The sequence below is a fragment of the Triturus cristatus genome, chromosome 1_2 (assembly GCF_964204655.1).
Source record: "Triturus cristatus chromosome 1_2, aTriCri1.1, whole genome shotgun sequence".
NCBI classification, from domain to species: domain Eukaryota; kingdom Metazoa; phylum Chordata; class Amphibia; order Caudata; family Salamandridae; genus Triturus; species Triturus cristatus.
The window spans coordinates 308,495,040-308,512,895 of NC_140580.1; positions in this window are offsets into that span (position 1 = coordinate 308,495,040).

Consider the following 17,856-nt stretch of genomic DNA (forward strand, 5'->3'; position numbering starts at 1 on the left):
AGCGGAAATATCGCGAAGATGCGGACGTTTTTTTCCCGCCCGTTCGCGATATTTTTTGCATGGTTGCGGGTCGCTAACTTACCCCTGCGGTTGCTCGCGGGCGCGGCCATCTTGTTTTCAGTTGTCTCGCGGTGCATGATCGCGAGAAAAAAGACGTGATTGCGCGACGCATGACGTCACTGCGGACGCGAACTGTCGCGAGACAGCGCAAATGGCTAAAACAATACAACATCTCATGGAGAACGCGACCGGATCGGGAAAACTTGTCGGCGAACGCGGGGATTCAGGTTAGGCGATCGCGCGCGCGCGAGAATGTATTGTTTTACAGCGCGAGCAAGAACCAAATTATCGCAAAGCTGCGGAATGCGGAAATGTTGACATTTCCGCGCACTCCGCGGAACGCGGAAATGCCAAATTATCGCAAATTCCGTGAACGGAACGGAAATTTTGCCCAGGCCTAGAGAGTAGGATCTGCTTCACATGGGTACCCCCACTTTTTGCCGGCGTTTCACTGTTTTCGACCTTAGTCTGACTCTGGCCCTGCTAATCAGGACCACAGCCTAGCTGCTTCCTCTCTAAAATGGTTTGCATGTACATTAGGTACATATCTAATTGGATTCTGGAGTGCCTTATAAGCCCCTAGTATATGGTATACTATGTACCTAGGGCATAGGTACCACAGAGGCCTACCAGGGGCTGCAGCATATATTATGCCACCCCTAGAAAGCACTCCAAAATGGCACCACAGGTCTGCTACTGCAGCCTGGGTAAGGATGTGCTTGCACCCCTTATAGTGGTATAGACTACCTATATCCACACATATAATACTACCCCCCCTTCAGTTCTGGCAGCGGGGGTAGCATTCCACCCTTCTAGAGGGAGAGACGTGTTCATACTGGCTAAACCCGGTAGGACTTTCCTGAGCCCTGGCATCACAAAATGGATGCCTCTGCCACAGACACGGGTCTGGCCTCCTGCTGCTGACCGAAACTCAGGCATGGGAGGCCTGGACAATAGGTTTCCTGTCGAAGGGAGGTGTGACCACCTCCCCAGACAGGCAGATGTGTATTGCGGCTGGGCGGGAGCACTCTCTGGTGCTTTGAAGTCCTGCACTGGGGGCACGTTTGCTGTCCCTGTGAATAGCCCAGTTCAAACCGGTTGCAGGAGCTACCTGCCCCTGCTCTGGCGCGAAACTGGACAAAGGAAATGGGTGTAACCACCCCTCTTTCCAGGCCCACCCATAGGTGGGGCCTTAGAGTTAGTCCATCCCCTAAACTTACTATAGGTATAGGAATCCAGTCCCTAGGACTTGAGATTACCCTGGATGAAACTCTGCAATATATATCCTGGACCTTCGATGTTCTATCCTGACTAGAAGACTGAAGAAATCTCCCTTGGGGTGAAGGAGTGACTCCCCTGCTTGGCAGGCACCAAAGAAGCAACTGACTGGTCTGCATTGCTGAAGCTCCCACCGGATGCTGAAGTCTTTGCATCACCTGAGGTAGATTTCCAGACTTCCCCGAGGCTACCCTGAGTCCACAGCAAAGCTGAGGCCCGTGGCTATCGAGGGTGACGTGGAACCGTGACCCTGGACACCATGAACTTTTGCAGCAACACTATCTTCCTGGTCCTCCTCGAAGTTGTGCTTTGGGCTCCGATTAGCTGCAGCCTTCAGCACCTCCTGCACCGAAGATAGTTGGCCTCCACTCCACGAGTGACCCATGGGCTAGCTTCAAGTGCGACCGCTTGAGGCTCCTTCGTGATCACTAGCCCGTTGGCTAGCAGTTCCCCAAGAAGGCAACTCCTTTTCTAATTGGGCTTCTCTGGTTGCTCCAGACGTGCCCTGACATACCCTCACTGGGTGAGTCCCTCAGACCTTGCTGGTCTGCACCGCAGTCCTTCCTCTGAATTCCAGTGACTTGCCGTTGCCAAGGCTTGTTGGGTCCATTCTGGTCGCCAACACTGCAGCACTCGACAGACTTTGTGGGACAGCTCGAATCCGGCTCATGGACTTCGTCGACTCCTCCTGGACCTCGTGGCTGAAGAGTCAAGACACCCATCAACTCACCTGAAGCACCCAACATCAGTGGGCATTGGTCCATCCTGCCCTTGGTCACTGGCTAGTGACCCAGACTCTGGCCCCTCTGCTTTCAGGTTCCTTCCATCCTAGATCCAGGCTTGGATCTCTTCGGACACTTCTCCTCTTCACGGCAGCAGCAGTTCTTTGCAGGCTCCCATTGAAATCGACGACGCGACCCGACACCAAAAGACACCTATGCACCCGGCTTCCCTGGGTGAGGTAACTCGAGTACTCTGGTGCTCCCATGGGTGCTAGCCCTAGAACTTCTTAAGTCCAAAAGGGTTTGGTCCTGACTCGATCAGAAGTGTCCCTAATCTTTAAATTTCCAACCGCGACATTGCCCATAGAAGATAACGGGAACCCGCGGTTGTGTTTACACACTGCATACAGTCCCCGTGGGTCCCCTGTGTCACTACCTTGGGTGGTTCCTTGGGGTCCCAGCAATTCTACAGGCTATAGGCCTAGTGTCTATTCCAGTCGTGGTTCATATACAATTTTTTTGGTATATGGTTTGGTACGCCCCTAGGGCCCAAACGTGTATTTGTGCTATTACTGATAATTGCTGACTTGTAAACTAAGTACTTCGAACTCCAGTCTCATAAAGAGACTAGAGGGGTGTGTTTTATCTTAAATACATATATTTTTAATATATTCCTAGTGTGGTTGTCCTTTCATTTGATCATTCAAGAGATTATAGACTGGTAAAACAAGCTGCTTTACATTCCTTCAAGACTTAGCCTGAAGGCTGCTCTCCATAGCTACCACTAGGATAGCTTTCAATAAAGGTTGTCTTTAACCTATCACCATAAGGGGTTGTTTGGACTGATACAAGGTGCCCACTAGAACTAGTGGACAGCATATATCAGGCCGCCTTCTCACAACTTGTATGATTTTATTTATTAAAATTGATGAAAGTATCGACTACTTCTAATTCCCACTTGGAGAAAATATTCTTAATTTGTATCACTTATAAATAAAAATGTTTATTAAATTGATTAAAATTTATGTAATTATTTTTAATAACATTTAGTGTTACATTATGTTTTAAATTCAGAATTGGTTATTACATATTTTATAATTAAATAATAAGTATGTATTATGTTGTGTATATATATTTTTAACATTAAATTATATTTATTTTCATTTTAACTATTTTAAATAATCTAATTTACTTTTGGACTATTTTCAATGGGGTTTTATTTTAAGTCCTGCCTCCATTATTTTCCATGGAAAGGTGTTGCAGTACTGGTGATTTGCCATGTGTAGTAAAGGACTTTCTACAAAGTGTGTGTTATTACAAAAGTGTAAATTACATCTGTAAGTTACTACAAAAATGCAGTTTATGAAAGGCATTTTGTAGTATGTTTGGAGTCCAGCTGCAGTACTGCAAAACTTACTACATAGTGCAGTGTGTAAATCAGGTCCTGTGTTCAGTTCAATAAACTGTATGCAATAATATAAGAAAGCATTTGTGAGACGAGGTTCAGTAACCCCAATGCTCTGTCAGTCACGTTTCAGCTTGTACTGAGGCTATCTGCCCTCCCCCAACTACACCACGTCTGGAAACGAGAAACAATAAAGGAGGGGGATTTCAGACTTAAATGGAATCTCATTGGCCGAAGCAAACAACTGCAAACACTTGTAAACTTGAGACTGGGTGATGTAATAGCTGCCGTTTGTTATGATTTGATCCTCAATTCCTTTAGTGCAATCTCCGTGATCGTCAATAAGCTTATGTTGAAATTTCCGAGCTTTAAATAACACCGTTCCCAAAAGTGCCTTGACATTTCGTGCTTGCTCGCTAATTGCTACCTAAGTGCCTCTTTGTCACGAACCCTTTGTGGCTGAAATGAGGTAATTCGCAGAGAGCTCTATATAAAGCAGCTCTTGACAATAGAAAACCAATCATTGGAAATAGAGATGGGGTCAGTTACCACAGGCTAGCGATCTATTCATTATGGAAAGTGGCGAGTGGCTCCTTTTCTAAGCCCTCTGTGGGTAACTGCTTGATGTCAATATTTGACATAATCAGCGACTTGCATACTTCTGCCACATACATGCTCACAGCAGCAATGCTGTCAGACCTTTGCTCACTGGGGCTCATCCCCATTTTAAGATAGTTAATGTTCTTTTGACCCTAAGTCGTAGCCACTCTGGTCCCATAGAGCTACTCAAATAAAATACTGTCCCATGGGCTCCTATAGTTATTAACTTTTTTAATGTGGCCAGTTGTTCTAACTTGCCAAAGTCTTGATCCTGCTCAATTGTTTTCTCGGTCTTCAAAAAAGGAAACGGATATAATCTTTGCTGTTACTGACCCATTTAGCTCATTGACGTGATTGCCAAAATAGATGGCAGACAACTGTTAGAACAGGATTCTATGTGGGGACAGCGAAAACAGCATTACAGCTGAGGTATAGGATGGCTTTAGAGAACGCTATAATTATGTTAGAATTTACACCAGCAAATTAGTAAATACACCACACAGTGGTGGCCCGTGCAGGTAAGTATGGTAGGGTGGTGGGATGGGGGTGGGGGCACGAAGTGACAAACAACAGAATAGTGAAAATGAAAGAAAGAAAGAAAAACACTAACCTTGTGCCCGCCGTATCGTCGACCCGGTCATTCGGTAAGAGCAAGGTAAGTGGTTTTATTTATTTATTTTATTTTCCCTATTCCGTCATTTGTCACTTGCACCACCCCCCCGCCTCACCGCCCTTACCTGCATTGACCGCCACTGACACCACAGCCAGAAAAAGACAATCTATTTGGCTTTTATGGCTCTCAATACAGGTCTAAACTGTGGTCAGTCTTATTAGCAATGGGAGTTGCCGAGGCGAAAATAAATGTTTTGCAACAGTTGTATATGGTCTTTACACTTATGTCAGATATAATAAGGGTGAATACACAGATGACTATAGATTAGACATGGGGTGTATACAGAATTGTGTTCTTTTTATTTTCTATATTGACAGCTCACATTCTCACTTGATAACAGAAAGTCAGGACTCTCCTTCCATTAATGATAGACCAACTTCTGCTCTACTGTATGCCGTTGATGCTCTATTATTATCGTGTACAGCAAATAGTTTATAAAACTAGTTGATGTCTTTGTTTTATATATGGATGAGCTGGATTTAGATACCAACATTTGTAAAACTTAATCATGATTTGAGGTCCCACGTCAACTAAGTCGAAGCAGGAGAACCATAATTGGGCAAGGGTATCAGTTTTCTTATTGTAGTGTTTGACTCAGCATGCAATGGGATGCCCTACTGAGTAAGAGATGTAAATTATTTTTACACTTAGGGGCCGATTCCTATCTGGGTAGGAAAGCTCTCCAACCGAGCCGGATCCAGAGTGTTTTCTGACTGAGCCGGACTCCTGCAGTCCGACCGAACGAGTATGATGCGGCCGCATGCTGCCGGACTCAGTTCCGTCAGACTCCCATAGAAGTCAATGGGAGCCAGTCGTACGACGCGTACATGGGCACCCATTGACTGAATGGGTACGTCTCACACAAGGGCCCCCCTACAGTGGGTATGCGTGGTTACCATCTGCACGTACATGCCTGAATTGGTGAGACCCTTGGGTCTCCCCCTGTGTCCGAGTTGTAAGGCTGCGGGTGATGGGGGATCCGACGCGGACCCCCAAAGGCAGCTTCCCGGACTTTTTGCGAGCCGGAAACTTCGGCCCGATCCAGCTGTCCGACGCGTGCATCGTACTGGCTTGGTCGTAAATCACCTCCATTGCACGGCACGGTTTGCTTACGGACGAGACGTATGGAGCTGTTCGGACCTGGAAACGATTCGGTCTGTGAATTTCACGTTGCTCGCATCGTACTTGCTCGCTCGTACAGCTGTACGAGTCGGCCGGAAAACAGGCGTGCGGCTCGTACTTTTTCCGTCCGCATCGCATTCGGAGCCCCTCCGAGCGAGATCGGAATTGGCCCCTTAGTGGGTCCGGTCTTCAATTTTGCTGCTAAATCAGAGAAGAGATCCATAAAGTACAGAGCAGCACTTCATAATAGTAAATGTTAGCCCTGGCATCCCTGGCATGGTCTCCCTTGACTTTTTTACCTTCAGACCTCCTAGTTTTTACTGACTTAGTTTCTGCTGGCTTTAGGACTCTGTGCACTTTACCACTGCTAAGTAGTGCTAAAGTGCATGTGCTGTCTGCTTTAAACATGGTAACATTGGCTTATCCACAATCGGCATATCTAATTTACCTATATATAAGTCCCTAGTAAAGTGCACTACATGTTCCCAGGGTCTGTAATTAAATGCTACTAGTAGGCCCGCAGCACTGATAGTGCCACCCACTTCAGTAGCTTTGTAAACCTGTCTCAGGCCTGCCATTGCAGAGACTGTGTGTGCAGTTTTAAACTGCAATGTCGACATGGCAAGTTAATTCTCTTGCCAGACCGAAAACTTCCCTTTGAATACATATTAGTCACCCTAGTGTGGTAAATAATTTAACTACCGGGACTTAATTTGATACAGAAACATAATAAAAATAGCTCAGGAAATAAGAGGCAGAATCCGTGGTATTAGAGGTTCGGAATGGGCTTTATTCCAATGGTCGATTCGAATCGGTTGCTCCAAGTTCCATCACCACGAAGGTTCAGGAAGTGAAGTACATACGTTATTGATAATTAATCACTTTTATACAATAGGCATTACAGTGAAGCAAATGCAAGAGGCGTAACAATTGATAGTGTGGATAATACATTCATGCATAGCAAAAAGTAGGCGTAACTGGGAGTGACTAGGGAACGTCATCAGGTGTGACGTCATAATAGGGTGGTTCCATGAAAGAATTTCGCAATGTCAGCAGAAATACTTGGCAGAAATGCGCGCGCAGCAGCATGACGTGTGATTGACGTGCAACTAGGGGGTGAAGGGGACTTGACTTTTAGCTCTACATGTGGCGACAGAAGTCTGGAGGGTCAAGTCAACCTAATCCCAAATCATATCTAACATCCTATGTTTAAAGAACTATGTTATCCAAAAGAGAGATCTCTTAGAGTAGAATCTTATTCTATACTGACTATACTGACTGTTAGTGCGTGTACAAGCGTCTAAGTGTCTACACTAGATCTGAGGGCGGAAATCTTCCATAGTAATAGGGCTATGAATTACTTGCATAAAGACAGAGAAGCCGGGCCTTTGCTCGGTAGCTGGAAGAATGTTTACTTAAACTACTAGACAGGAATGCATTGGGCAGGGAACGGAGCAGATAATTTCGAAGGTGAAATACAGTTTTTGGCAGGCAACAGGCTGATGTCAGGCTTCGTGAACCGCGCAGGGAATGAGACAAAGTTCATGGTCACAGATGCAGGCTCAGACTGGAGCTTTCAGAGGCAGAAGGCAAGAAAAGTTTGATGACAGAATCAGGGCCTACTTGCCTGGACTGTAAAATGGCATAAGTGAACCATATAAAGCCGGTGGCCTTTCATACTTAGGAATGGAATATCCGGCCTATTCCTGGCGGATCTGAAAGAGGACATGTTGACGGTGGACGCACATGTGTTTGCGTCTTCATAACTGGAACTGGAGGGAACATACATGTACTTATGATTCATACATGAAACCGTTGGGGTCCAAGATAGGGGACATAACTGATCAGAAAAATCCATATTTCCACATTCCCTCCTTGTCCCCTACTTGCCCGTTAAGAGATATCAATCTTCATCAATCCGTTGATCTGTTCATATAGCATCATTTGTTCTTCTTTTTTCTTCCGTGATGAATGAAATCTTGGTGGTGGAATACACGATGTGGCACACAGACCACAGATCGCTGGTCCACATTGTAGACATAGACAGCAACTGAATGGTATGAGAAGGCCAATACCTAGGAAGGATAGGACCTTCCATCCAAAGGTAGACAATACACTCCAAAACCAACCGGACCAAGTCCAGGTGCCTGGGTTCTGGTGTATCTGGCTTACAATCTTATGAAGGCGAGTTATGGCTTTATATACAGATGGCGAATTTTCTGGTATGAAAATGCAACAGCTTGATCCGATGACCCTACAAGCTCCGCCCCTATCGGCCAGGATGACGTCAAGGACAAGACGATTTTGAAGCACAACAATCCGCATAGCAGACTGCTCTTCTGTTAAATTGCCTAAGGCGGAAATAGTTTCGGTCACTACTGCTTCAAGGGTTCTAGTTAATCTACGTATCAGCTTACTATTAGTAACTGTACCTATATAGGGAAAGAGACCTTTATTGAAATCTGTGTATTTTTCCCATGCTGTTTCAGTGTAATCGACTATTGGGAGATCTCTCCTTACTCTATTATATACTAAATGAGTATTTCTGTGATAATCAGGAGGAGCTAGGAAAACAGGTGGCAAAAGGAATCCAATGTAGCAAGTACCATCCCAATCTAGAGGCAAACGTACATATGCCGTCTGACCACATATGAAATAGGAATGGCGGGAAGCTCTAAATGTAGACTTGCCTTGATCACTAAATTCTACTACAGTGGTGCATCTACTATGGCCCATATGTATGGAACCATTCTTTCTTACACATAATTCACCTTTTACTGGAAATATTGACATAGCGGGCAAAATTGGAGTAGCTTCGGATTCGACATTTAGGATCATAAGATTAAGCGTAAAATTACCTAATCCATACACTTCATTTTCTAGATCAGTTCCTGTTCTCTGGGGAAGTCCCTCCTTGTTAGGGTAGCAGACTTTAAGTAAAACTAAGTTCAAATTTCCCCATACCCAGTTATCTTGATAAACTGCAGAATTCGAATCTAGAGAATTAATTAAACTAAACCATGCTCCACAGGAGCCGTTGTGTGTGAACGGGTATGGAAAGAGAGGTAGAATTCCTTTATAATTCTGATAGGGAGGGAGTCGGCCACATATCCAACAATTTGTAGCATTGCTAACCTGATGGGAATGATGTAACATACTAATAAACGTGTTATTGCGCAGCGCAAATCTATAAGACAACTCAAGCGGAGGTAATTCACTAAAAGAATGTTCAGCAGTAATATTATAAACATGTCTAGAAATAGGATAATATTTGTGCAACAATATACTTGCAGTAATTATTAAGAGACTTAAGAAAAACAAAATTAATAACGTCACTGTGCAATGACTACGCAGTGATTTACAGTACGCCTGTCGTTTCAACATTTTTCGGGTGTGTTCTCTATTCAGGTCTAAGGGATACATGTCAGAGACAATTCAACCGCTTCACCTTGGAGAGGACTTAAACAATCAAATTGCTTGACTGATTAGACCTGAGTTTTAGTTTATAAAGTTCGGAATTACTCTTTTCAACAAAAGGAAGTTTTGAGTCAATGGGTGAAGACACACGAGGTGTGGTATTCACATCCGATGATAGTCCATGAAATTTCTTGATATGACTTGAATGAATCCAGCCTTTCCTGCCCTCGATCTTCACGGCTGTCCTTGTGGTGAGCAAGACCAGCTGCGGTGACTTCCACCTAGGTTCCAGTTGAGTCTTTCGATCAAAGTTCCTCACCAGGACCAGGTCTCCCGGAACTACGTCATGGGGTTTCACCTCAGTGTTGTCAGGAAAAGCTGCAGCTACCTGTGAACGACAAGATTGTAGTGCAGACATCAAGGAAGCCAAGTAGTCTGTCAGCATATTACAGTCAATATCAGTTATTTTGCGTGGTATGGGCGTCCCCCACATATTTGGTGGTCTGCCAAAGATCACCTCATACGGGGATAGCCCTGTTCGAGAGTGTGCTACCATTCTCATGTAAAAGAGTGCAACTGGTAATGCTACTACCCAGTCGACACCTTTCTCTCTGCATATTTTGGACAGTCTGATTTTTAGGATCTGATTATGTCTTTCTACGAGACCTGCTGCCTCGGGGTGTCGGACACAGTGGAATTTCCACTGATAGCCTAACAAAAGTGAAACGTGTTTCATTAATTCGGATGAGAACGGCTGGCCGTTATCAGAGTAGACAACACGTGGTAAACCGTATCGTGGGAAGAATTCTCGAACCAACTGTTTGGCAGTAGTCGGGGCAGTGTAATCTGAATCCGGGTATGCCTCCGTCCAACGGGAAAGAGCACAGACAACTACGAGAACATATTTGAATCCTCGACATCGTTCCATCTGGATATAATCCATCTGGAGGACTTCAAAAGGGTGATCAGGAGGCTGAAATCCACCCTGTTCTACGGGAACGCTTTTTCCTGGGTTGAACTGACAACAGATCATACAGGTACGAACTTTTTGTTTAGCTGCTGCTCGTAAATGTTTATTGAACCAAATGTGTTGAATGCTATCTAGCATAGCTTTTTCTCCTAGATGTGCTGGACTATGTACAGTGTTAATTATAACCTGGACCATTGAATCAGGAAGGAACCACACAGACTTTTCCTTCATCTTCCATCCTTGATCCGTTTGGATCCCTCCTAATTCAGTCCATTTCTTTATTTCGTCTGGTGTAGTATGTGTCTGTATATCAATTACATCAAGAGTAGGATCTTTAATCGTCATACAATGTGTTGGCGTCGGGACTATTATCTTTGTCATGTCGGATGTTTGAGTTTGAGCAGTCTGTTTAGCTGTTCTGTCAGCTAGGTCATTGCCTTGAGAAATGATATCAGTAACTTTCGTATGAGCTTTACATTTCATAATTGATATTGCAGTGGGTAGATGTATTGCATCTAATAAGGCATGAATGAGGGGTCCGTGCTGAATGTGGGCACCGTGAGAAGTTAAATAACCTCTCTCTCGCCACAGCACGCCGAAGTCATGTACAACTCCGAATGCATAACGTGAATCAGTGTATATGTTGACTTTTTTATTTGTGGCTTGAATACAGGCTTGTGTCAGAGCGATGAGCTCTGCGGCTTGAGCTGACAAGGTATTTATGCAATTTGTTTCAATGATTTCAGTATCTGTTGTGACTGCGTAAGCGGCCACTAACTCTCCTGTACTTGTTCTCATACATGAACCATCTACATACAACGTCAGGTCTGGGTCTGACAATGGGACATCCGTCAAGTCTTGTCTGGGTTTCGTCGTGATTGTAATAACTTCAATACAGTCATGAGCTAGTGGGTCTGTTCCGTTTACAGGTAAAAGTGTGGCAGGATTCAATGTGTTACAACGTCTGATTTCTATATGTGGCTGAAACAATGTTAATTCATACCCTGTAAGTCGCGCTATAGTCAAGTGTTGTGTTTGCGTTCGATTCACGAGAACCTCTACTGCATGTGGTACTTGAACTGTCAATGGATGTCCTAACACTATGGCATCGCTTTGTCTGATTGCTAAAGCTGTTGCTGCCACTGATTTTAGGTATGCAGGCAAAGCCTGAGCTACGGGATCTAATGTACTAGAAAAATAAGCACATGGTTTGTGTGATCCTGCTTGTTCCTGTGTGAGTACTGACAAGGCAGTACCTTCGCGTTCAGTAACAAAGAGTGTAAACTGTTTATTGTAACATGGTGTTGCTAAAACAGGTGCTTGACATAAAGCTTTCTTTAAGCTTTCAAAAGCTTGTGTATGTTCCTGAGTCCAAGGGAGAACAGTCGATGTGGCTGCCTCCTGTGTTGTCAATTGAATGAGTGGTTTTGCTAGAAATGCATACTGAGGGATCCACTGCCTACAATATGAAGTGAGGCCTATGAAAGCCCGCACCTCCTTTTGTGTCTTGGGTATTGGCATGTTAGCTATTAACTGAATGCGGTCGGGTGTAAGCTGCCTTCCCTCCTTGGACAGCGAGTGTCCAAGATAAACAACTCGCTGGACACAGAATTGCAGCTTAGAAGGGGACACCTTGTGCCCCTTTTCGGCTAGAAATTGTAAAACTGTCAGTGATGCTTTCTCACATTCGGGTTCGCTTCTCGCGGTGATCAGCAGATCATCGACATATTGAAGCAAGGCAGTGTTAACTGGCATGTGGATACTGTCGAGTTCTCGTTTCAGTGCTTGGCTATAGATGCTGGGGCTTTCTGTAAATCCTTGAGGTGCGCGTGAGAATTTAAAGCTGCGTCCATTTAAACTAAATCCGAACAAGTATTGGCTTTCCGGATCTATTGGGACGCTGAAAAAGGCATTCTTGAGATCAATTACAGTAAAGAATGTTGCTTCGGAATCAATAGCTGTCAGTAATGACGAGATATCTGGGACCACAGGAAATTGTGGCACAATGCACTTGTTCAATTCGCGCAAATCAATAACCAATCGATATACTGGCGGGGCCCTCGGATCTGTTCGTTTAAGAATCGGAATTATCGGGGAATTACATACATTGGAGTCTGTTTCCACAACCACTCCTTGGGCAATGAGCTCGTTAATGATTTGCAGTAAAGCCACTACAGCATCTGGTGGTAACTTGTATTGTCGCATTCGTGGTAGTACCACTCCTGCCTTTAGTGTGACTCGATATGGTGTAATATTCATGCAACCAACATCAGTAGGGCCTTGTGCCCATAGATGTGTAGGTAAAGTCTGCAGTCGGGGATCCATGTCTCTAGACACATAGTGACCTTTAAAATCACGTAAAAACAATCTTACTCCTTCCGGAGAACAACATATTATAGCTCCTAGAGCTTTCAGTGTTTTTATACCTAACAAGTTTTCTGGACATGATTTAGTAAGCAATAAATCTGTAGTTCGGGTCAAAGGTCCTATCGTAAGTGGAAGAGGCTGTGATACTTCATTAACAATAGGTTTTCCTGAAAAACCAAGGGAAATATTCTGTGAGCCTGAGAGGGGTGCCCCTGGAACTTCACTACGTTTTATGGTTGTTCGACTTGCCCCTGTATCGAGTAAAAATTTTCTGTCTTGGCCTAATAATTCACTATGTACATAAGGTCCTTCTTGGTCTACATGTACCTCGATAAGGGGTAAGTCAACTTCCCTCTCTAGGCTGGTTCATGCGTATCGTTGATAATCAGGATAGTCGTACTGTGCGGTCTGGTACAGCTGTCGTGTCGTGGTTTGTGTGGCAGCAACAGGCAGCGCTGGTGCAGCTGGCACAAACTGTATAGACTGTGGTGGAGCTGGCATGGACTGTGCATGCTGCGGGGCTCCTTGTTCATTCTGATCCTGTCTAGGTGGCCGTGGTCTTTCTTTTGTATTACCTATGGCGATATTATGTTTCAAAACTGGACAATCGTGTACGTAATGACCTGGCTGTTTACAATAGTTGCATGTCCCTTTTACAGGTCCCGCTGAAACACTGGACTGTGTCGTACCCTTTTTATGTCCTTCAGCTGGAACGGTCTGGGAGACAAGCATTTTCATTTTTGTGTCTTTCATGCGTCTTTGTTCATGTTCTTGTTCCTCTCTAATTCTATTGTGATGGTACTGTAACATTTGCAACATTTGTGATGGGGTGTTACCTTGCCAGGTACTCTCGAATTTTAATACTCTATTCTTCACTTGGGGCAAGGAATTTTCAACCAATTTTGTCACAAACAGATGTGGGTATGATTCGCTACTTGCTTTTATGCCACTATTTATACCAAAACATTTTTCAAATCGGGCATAGAAATCACTAGTGTCTTCATCTTGCTTCTGTTTACAGGCTGAAATTGTACCCCAATCTTCCTTTTTCGTAGTTAATAAACGTGGCAGTACCTGTACTAGTAAACCTGGTAGTGCTTTAGTTTTATCCCCAAGCCCTGCTCCTGCAGTTCGGGCCTTTTCTTCTGCTTCTAATGCTGACCATTCTATCTTTTGGTCTCCCACCTCCCACTCTTTTTCCTTGAGTTTTTCGTAAATGCCAGCAGGCATCAATACCTTTAATATTGTCATAATGTCGGGATAGGTATACTCTCCCATGAGTAACATGTCTTTAATTTCTCGGTGGAAACCCGCTGGGTCTTTGTCATGACTGGGTACCACTTTCTTCATTTGTAACAATTCTATTTTCGATATGGGCGTATATACAAATACACGTTTAAACTCATTGTCCTCGCCTTTTATTGGGTGTACTTCTCGTAAGGGATTCTGTCTGTCCATGTAATACGTGGTTCTTTTCTTGATGGGCAGTGGGACATGTTCTGGGCATACAAAAAGAATGTACTGCTTTCTTGATTCTAGTATTTCTTTAATTAATTTAGTACCTGAACCTCTCCATCTATTCGTGAGTAATTCAGTCAATATATCAGGTAAGGGACCAGGATCTGAATGCTGACTCTGATATAGTATAAGGAGTTGTTGAATCATATAAATCCCAGCTAAACGCTGTTCATCTGGGGTGAGATTAAAAAATGTGTGTGCTACTGTATCATCACCATATTTTCCGGGACTGTCAACCCAATGAACGGCTGACCTGGCTAATTCTTGTTCATCCATAGAATCGAGAACATGATAACCCCTTCGTTCTCGGAGTAATTTGTCAGCGGCTTGGAACGAATGCTCGGGGGACCTTATATTTATTATAGGTGTTTGGAAATTCCTGTTATTGTCTGGACATATCGGACGCATCGGGTCAATAAAACATCTAGTACTATTACAAGATCTTCCTCTACCTACGTAGGCTATGGTGTCTGACTGTCCTGTGGGCAGTCCTGATCCTTCCTCCTCGCTTTGTTCGAACTGGTCTACTGCTAATCTTTCTTCGTGTAGGCGTTCTATTTCTTTACGGATCTTTCGGCACATGGCTATTATACAATTTTGCTTATCATGTCTCCCTTCTGATATATTCTGGCTCCATCTGGTAAGAATTTGCATTGCTTCCGGGTCTACCCCCGGTCGGTCTTGATTTCTGATCACACAATTTATGAGGAAACGTAACAGTTCCCCCTGTATCTCCACCTTCTGGTATTCCATAGCTCTGTTAATACATTCTGAATCTCGCCCTGTTTGGACAAAATGGTATATATTATCTAGATGCGCAGTCATTCCTGGTATCTTCCCTAGATACACCGCGGCTCGTCTGATACGTAATGATGCCATGATCATTTCGTCCTCTTTGCCGGGCACAGGGTCATATCTACAATCTATAAGAAGTTCCTTAAGCGTGCGGGCATTTATGAGTTTGGGGGTACGTGAATGTGCTGACTCTTGAAAGGTAAGTTTATTTACTCTGGGTGGCGTAGAAAAAATGTTGGTAGCACCTCCCGTAGCCCCGTCTGGGGTATCGGGCGTGAAAGGATTCGTTGAACGCGATACAGCAACTATAGGTGTGGACACAGCTATAGAAGTAGCTGTAGGAACAGATGTAGAAACAGATGTGCTTGCCGGAACTTGTGTCAGGATTTGTTGCTGTAGAGATACAGATACTGGATCTTGGCGTTGAACCTCCCTGGCAGGCGGTCTATGTGGGGCGGGATTAGCGTACTCGGGAGCTGCGTCATCTAAATATGAGGAAAGAAAAACATCTTCTGCCGTTCTAGGATGCCCCTTAGGATGTATTTTTATTGGAAACGATGGGGGTGGCAAGTCTTTTGGTATTTCCGGAGTAGCCTTAGGTAATCCCTCGGCCAGGAGGGGATACATACCATTCATAAGGGCATTTCTTTGTCTGTCTACTTGTTCTGATTTCACTCGGGTACCTTCTTCAATTAATAGATTTTCTCGGACTTTGTTTGAATTCTCTCTATTTTTCTCTTCCTGTCGGAGTGCTTTTTCTGTACGTCTATGAGATTCTTTACGCCATAACTCAATGGCGTCTTTCTGTGACTGTCTGACTTTCCTTTTCCATAACTCTTCCTCTACTTTCATGATGCACTCTGCATCCCAGGTCCCAGCTGCGGGCCACCTCTGACTTTCTGGTAATTCCTTAGTGTAGTCTACCCATAAATCAAGAAATAATATAGCGTCTAAGCCATGTTTATGATACATGAAGTACCCTGGAGTGTCCCTAGGAGGAATAGGAACGGCTTCTTCGAGTACCCCTTTTCTAGTTGTGATCTGTCTTAATTTCGAAAAGAGCGGCATATTGAGAACTGATCTGATACTTGATCTAGAACAAACTTAATACAGTAAACACAATAATGAACAGTCATTCATACCACAATATGCAGAACGTATTTAAAACATTTAACATTTAACATTTAACCGAGCAACAATGATGATGACGATCTAAGGAAAACTTAATCACTAAACATAATACTCAACATTATCTGGATTATTCTGAATATATATACTTGATATACTAGATATACTGCTAAACAGTACAGATACACTGCTGAAACAGTGCAGACCGGATTTGTGTACCCAAACCCGTCTTGACCGGCACAACCTATGTGCACGTCAGAACGCCTCCCCAGTAATGGTACTCACCGGGTAGCTCGGAAACGGAAGGCCTCGGAAACTGAACTGAACTTGAACCGGACTGGACTGGACTCGGGACTTCGGAAACTGGACTCGACTCGGGACTTCGGAAACTGGTGGGCCTCTGTATACCTCGGATCTTGCTCTCTCAGCTAGGCTCTGGTCGGGATACTTCGCACTTCTCACCGCCTCGTCTGGGTGTTGATCGCAGCCTCAGTCGCCCCCGCTTGACCGGAGGGAGATACAGGAAATCCTGCTGGTACGCGTTGTTGTCCGTCCAGCTGTGGCAGGAGACCGGGCCTGCAACTCACCGCCGGCGCGTGAGATGAGAAAGTGTCCCTGTTCGGGCGCCATTCATGTGGTAAATAATTTAATTACCGGGACTTAATTTGATACAGAAACATAATAAAAATAGCTCAGGAAATAAGAGGCAGAATCCGTGGTATTAGAGGTTCGGAATGGGCTTTATTCCAATGGTCGATTCGAATCGGTTGCTCCAAGTTCCATCACCACGAAGGTTCAGGAAGTGAAGTACATACGTTATTGATAATTAATCACTTTTATACAATAGGCATTACAGTGAAGCAAATGCAAGAGGCGTAACAATTGATAGTGTGGATAATACATTCATGCATAGCAAAAAGTAGGCGTAACTGGGAGTGACTAGGGAACGTCATCAGGTGTGACGTCATAATAGGGTGGTTCCATGAAAGAATTTCGCAATGTCAGCAGAAATACTTGGCAGAAATGCGCGCGCAGCAGCATGACGTGTGATTGACGTGCAACTAGGGGGTGAAGGGGACTTGACTTTTAGCTCTACATGTGGCGACAGAAGTCTGGAGGGTCAAGTCAACCTAATCCCAAATCATATCTAACATCCTATGTTTAAAGAACTATGTTATCCAAAAGAGAGGTCTCTTAGAGTAGAATCTTATTCTATACTGACTATACTGACTGTTAGTGCGTGTACAAGCGTCTAAGTGTCTACACTAGATGCGAGGGCGGAAATCTTCCATAGTAATAGGGCTATGAATTACTTGCATAAAGACAGAGAAGCCGGGCCTTTGCTCGGTAGCTGGAAGAATGTTTACTTAAACTACTAGACAGGAATGCATTGGGCAGGGAACGGAGCAGATAATTTCGAAGGTGAAATACAGTTTTTGGCAGGCAACAGGCTGATGTCAGGCTTCGTGAACCGCGCAGGGAATGAGACAAAGTTCATGGTCACAGATGCAGGCTCAGACTGGAGCTTTCAGAGGCAGAAGGCAAGAAAAGTTTGATGACAGAATCAGGGCCTACTTGCCTGGACTGTAAAATGGCATAAGTGAACCATATAAAGCCGGTGGCCTTTCATACTTAGGAATGGAATATCCGGCCTATTCCTGGCGGATCTGAAAGAGGACATGTTGACGGTGGACGCACATGTGTTTGCGTCTTCATAACTGGAACTGGAGGGAACATACATGTACTTATGATTCATACATGAAACCGTTGGGGTCCAAGATAGGGGACATAACTGATCAGA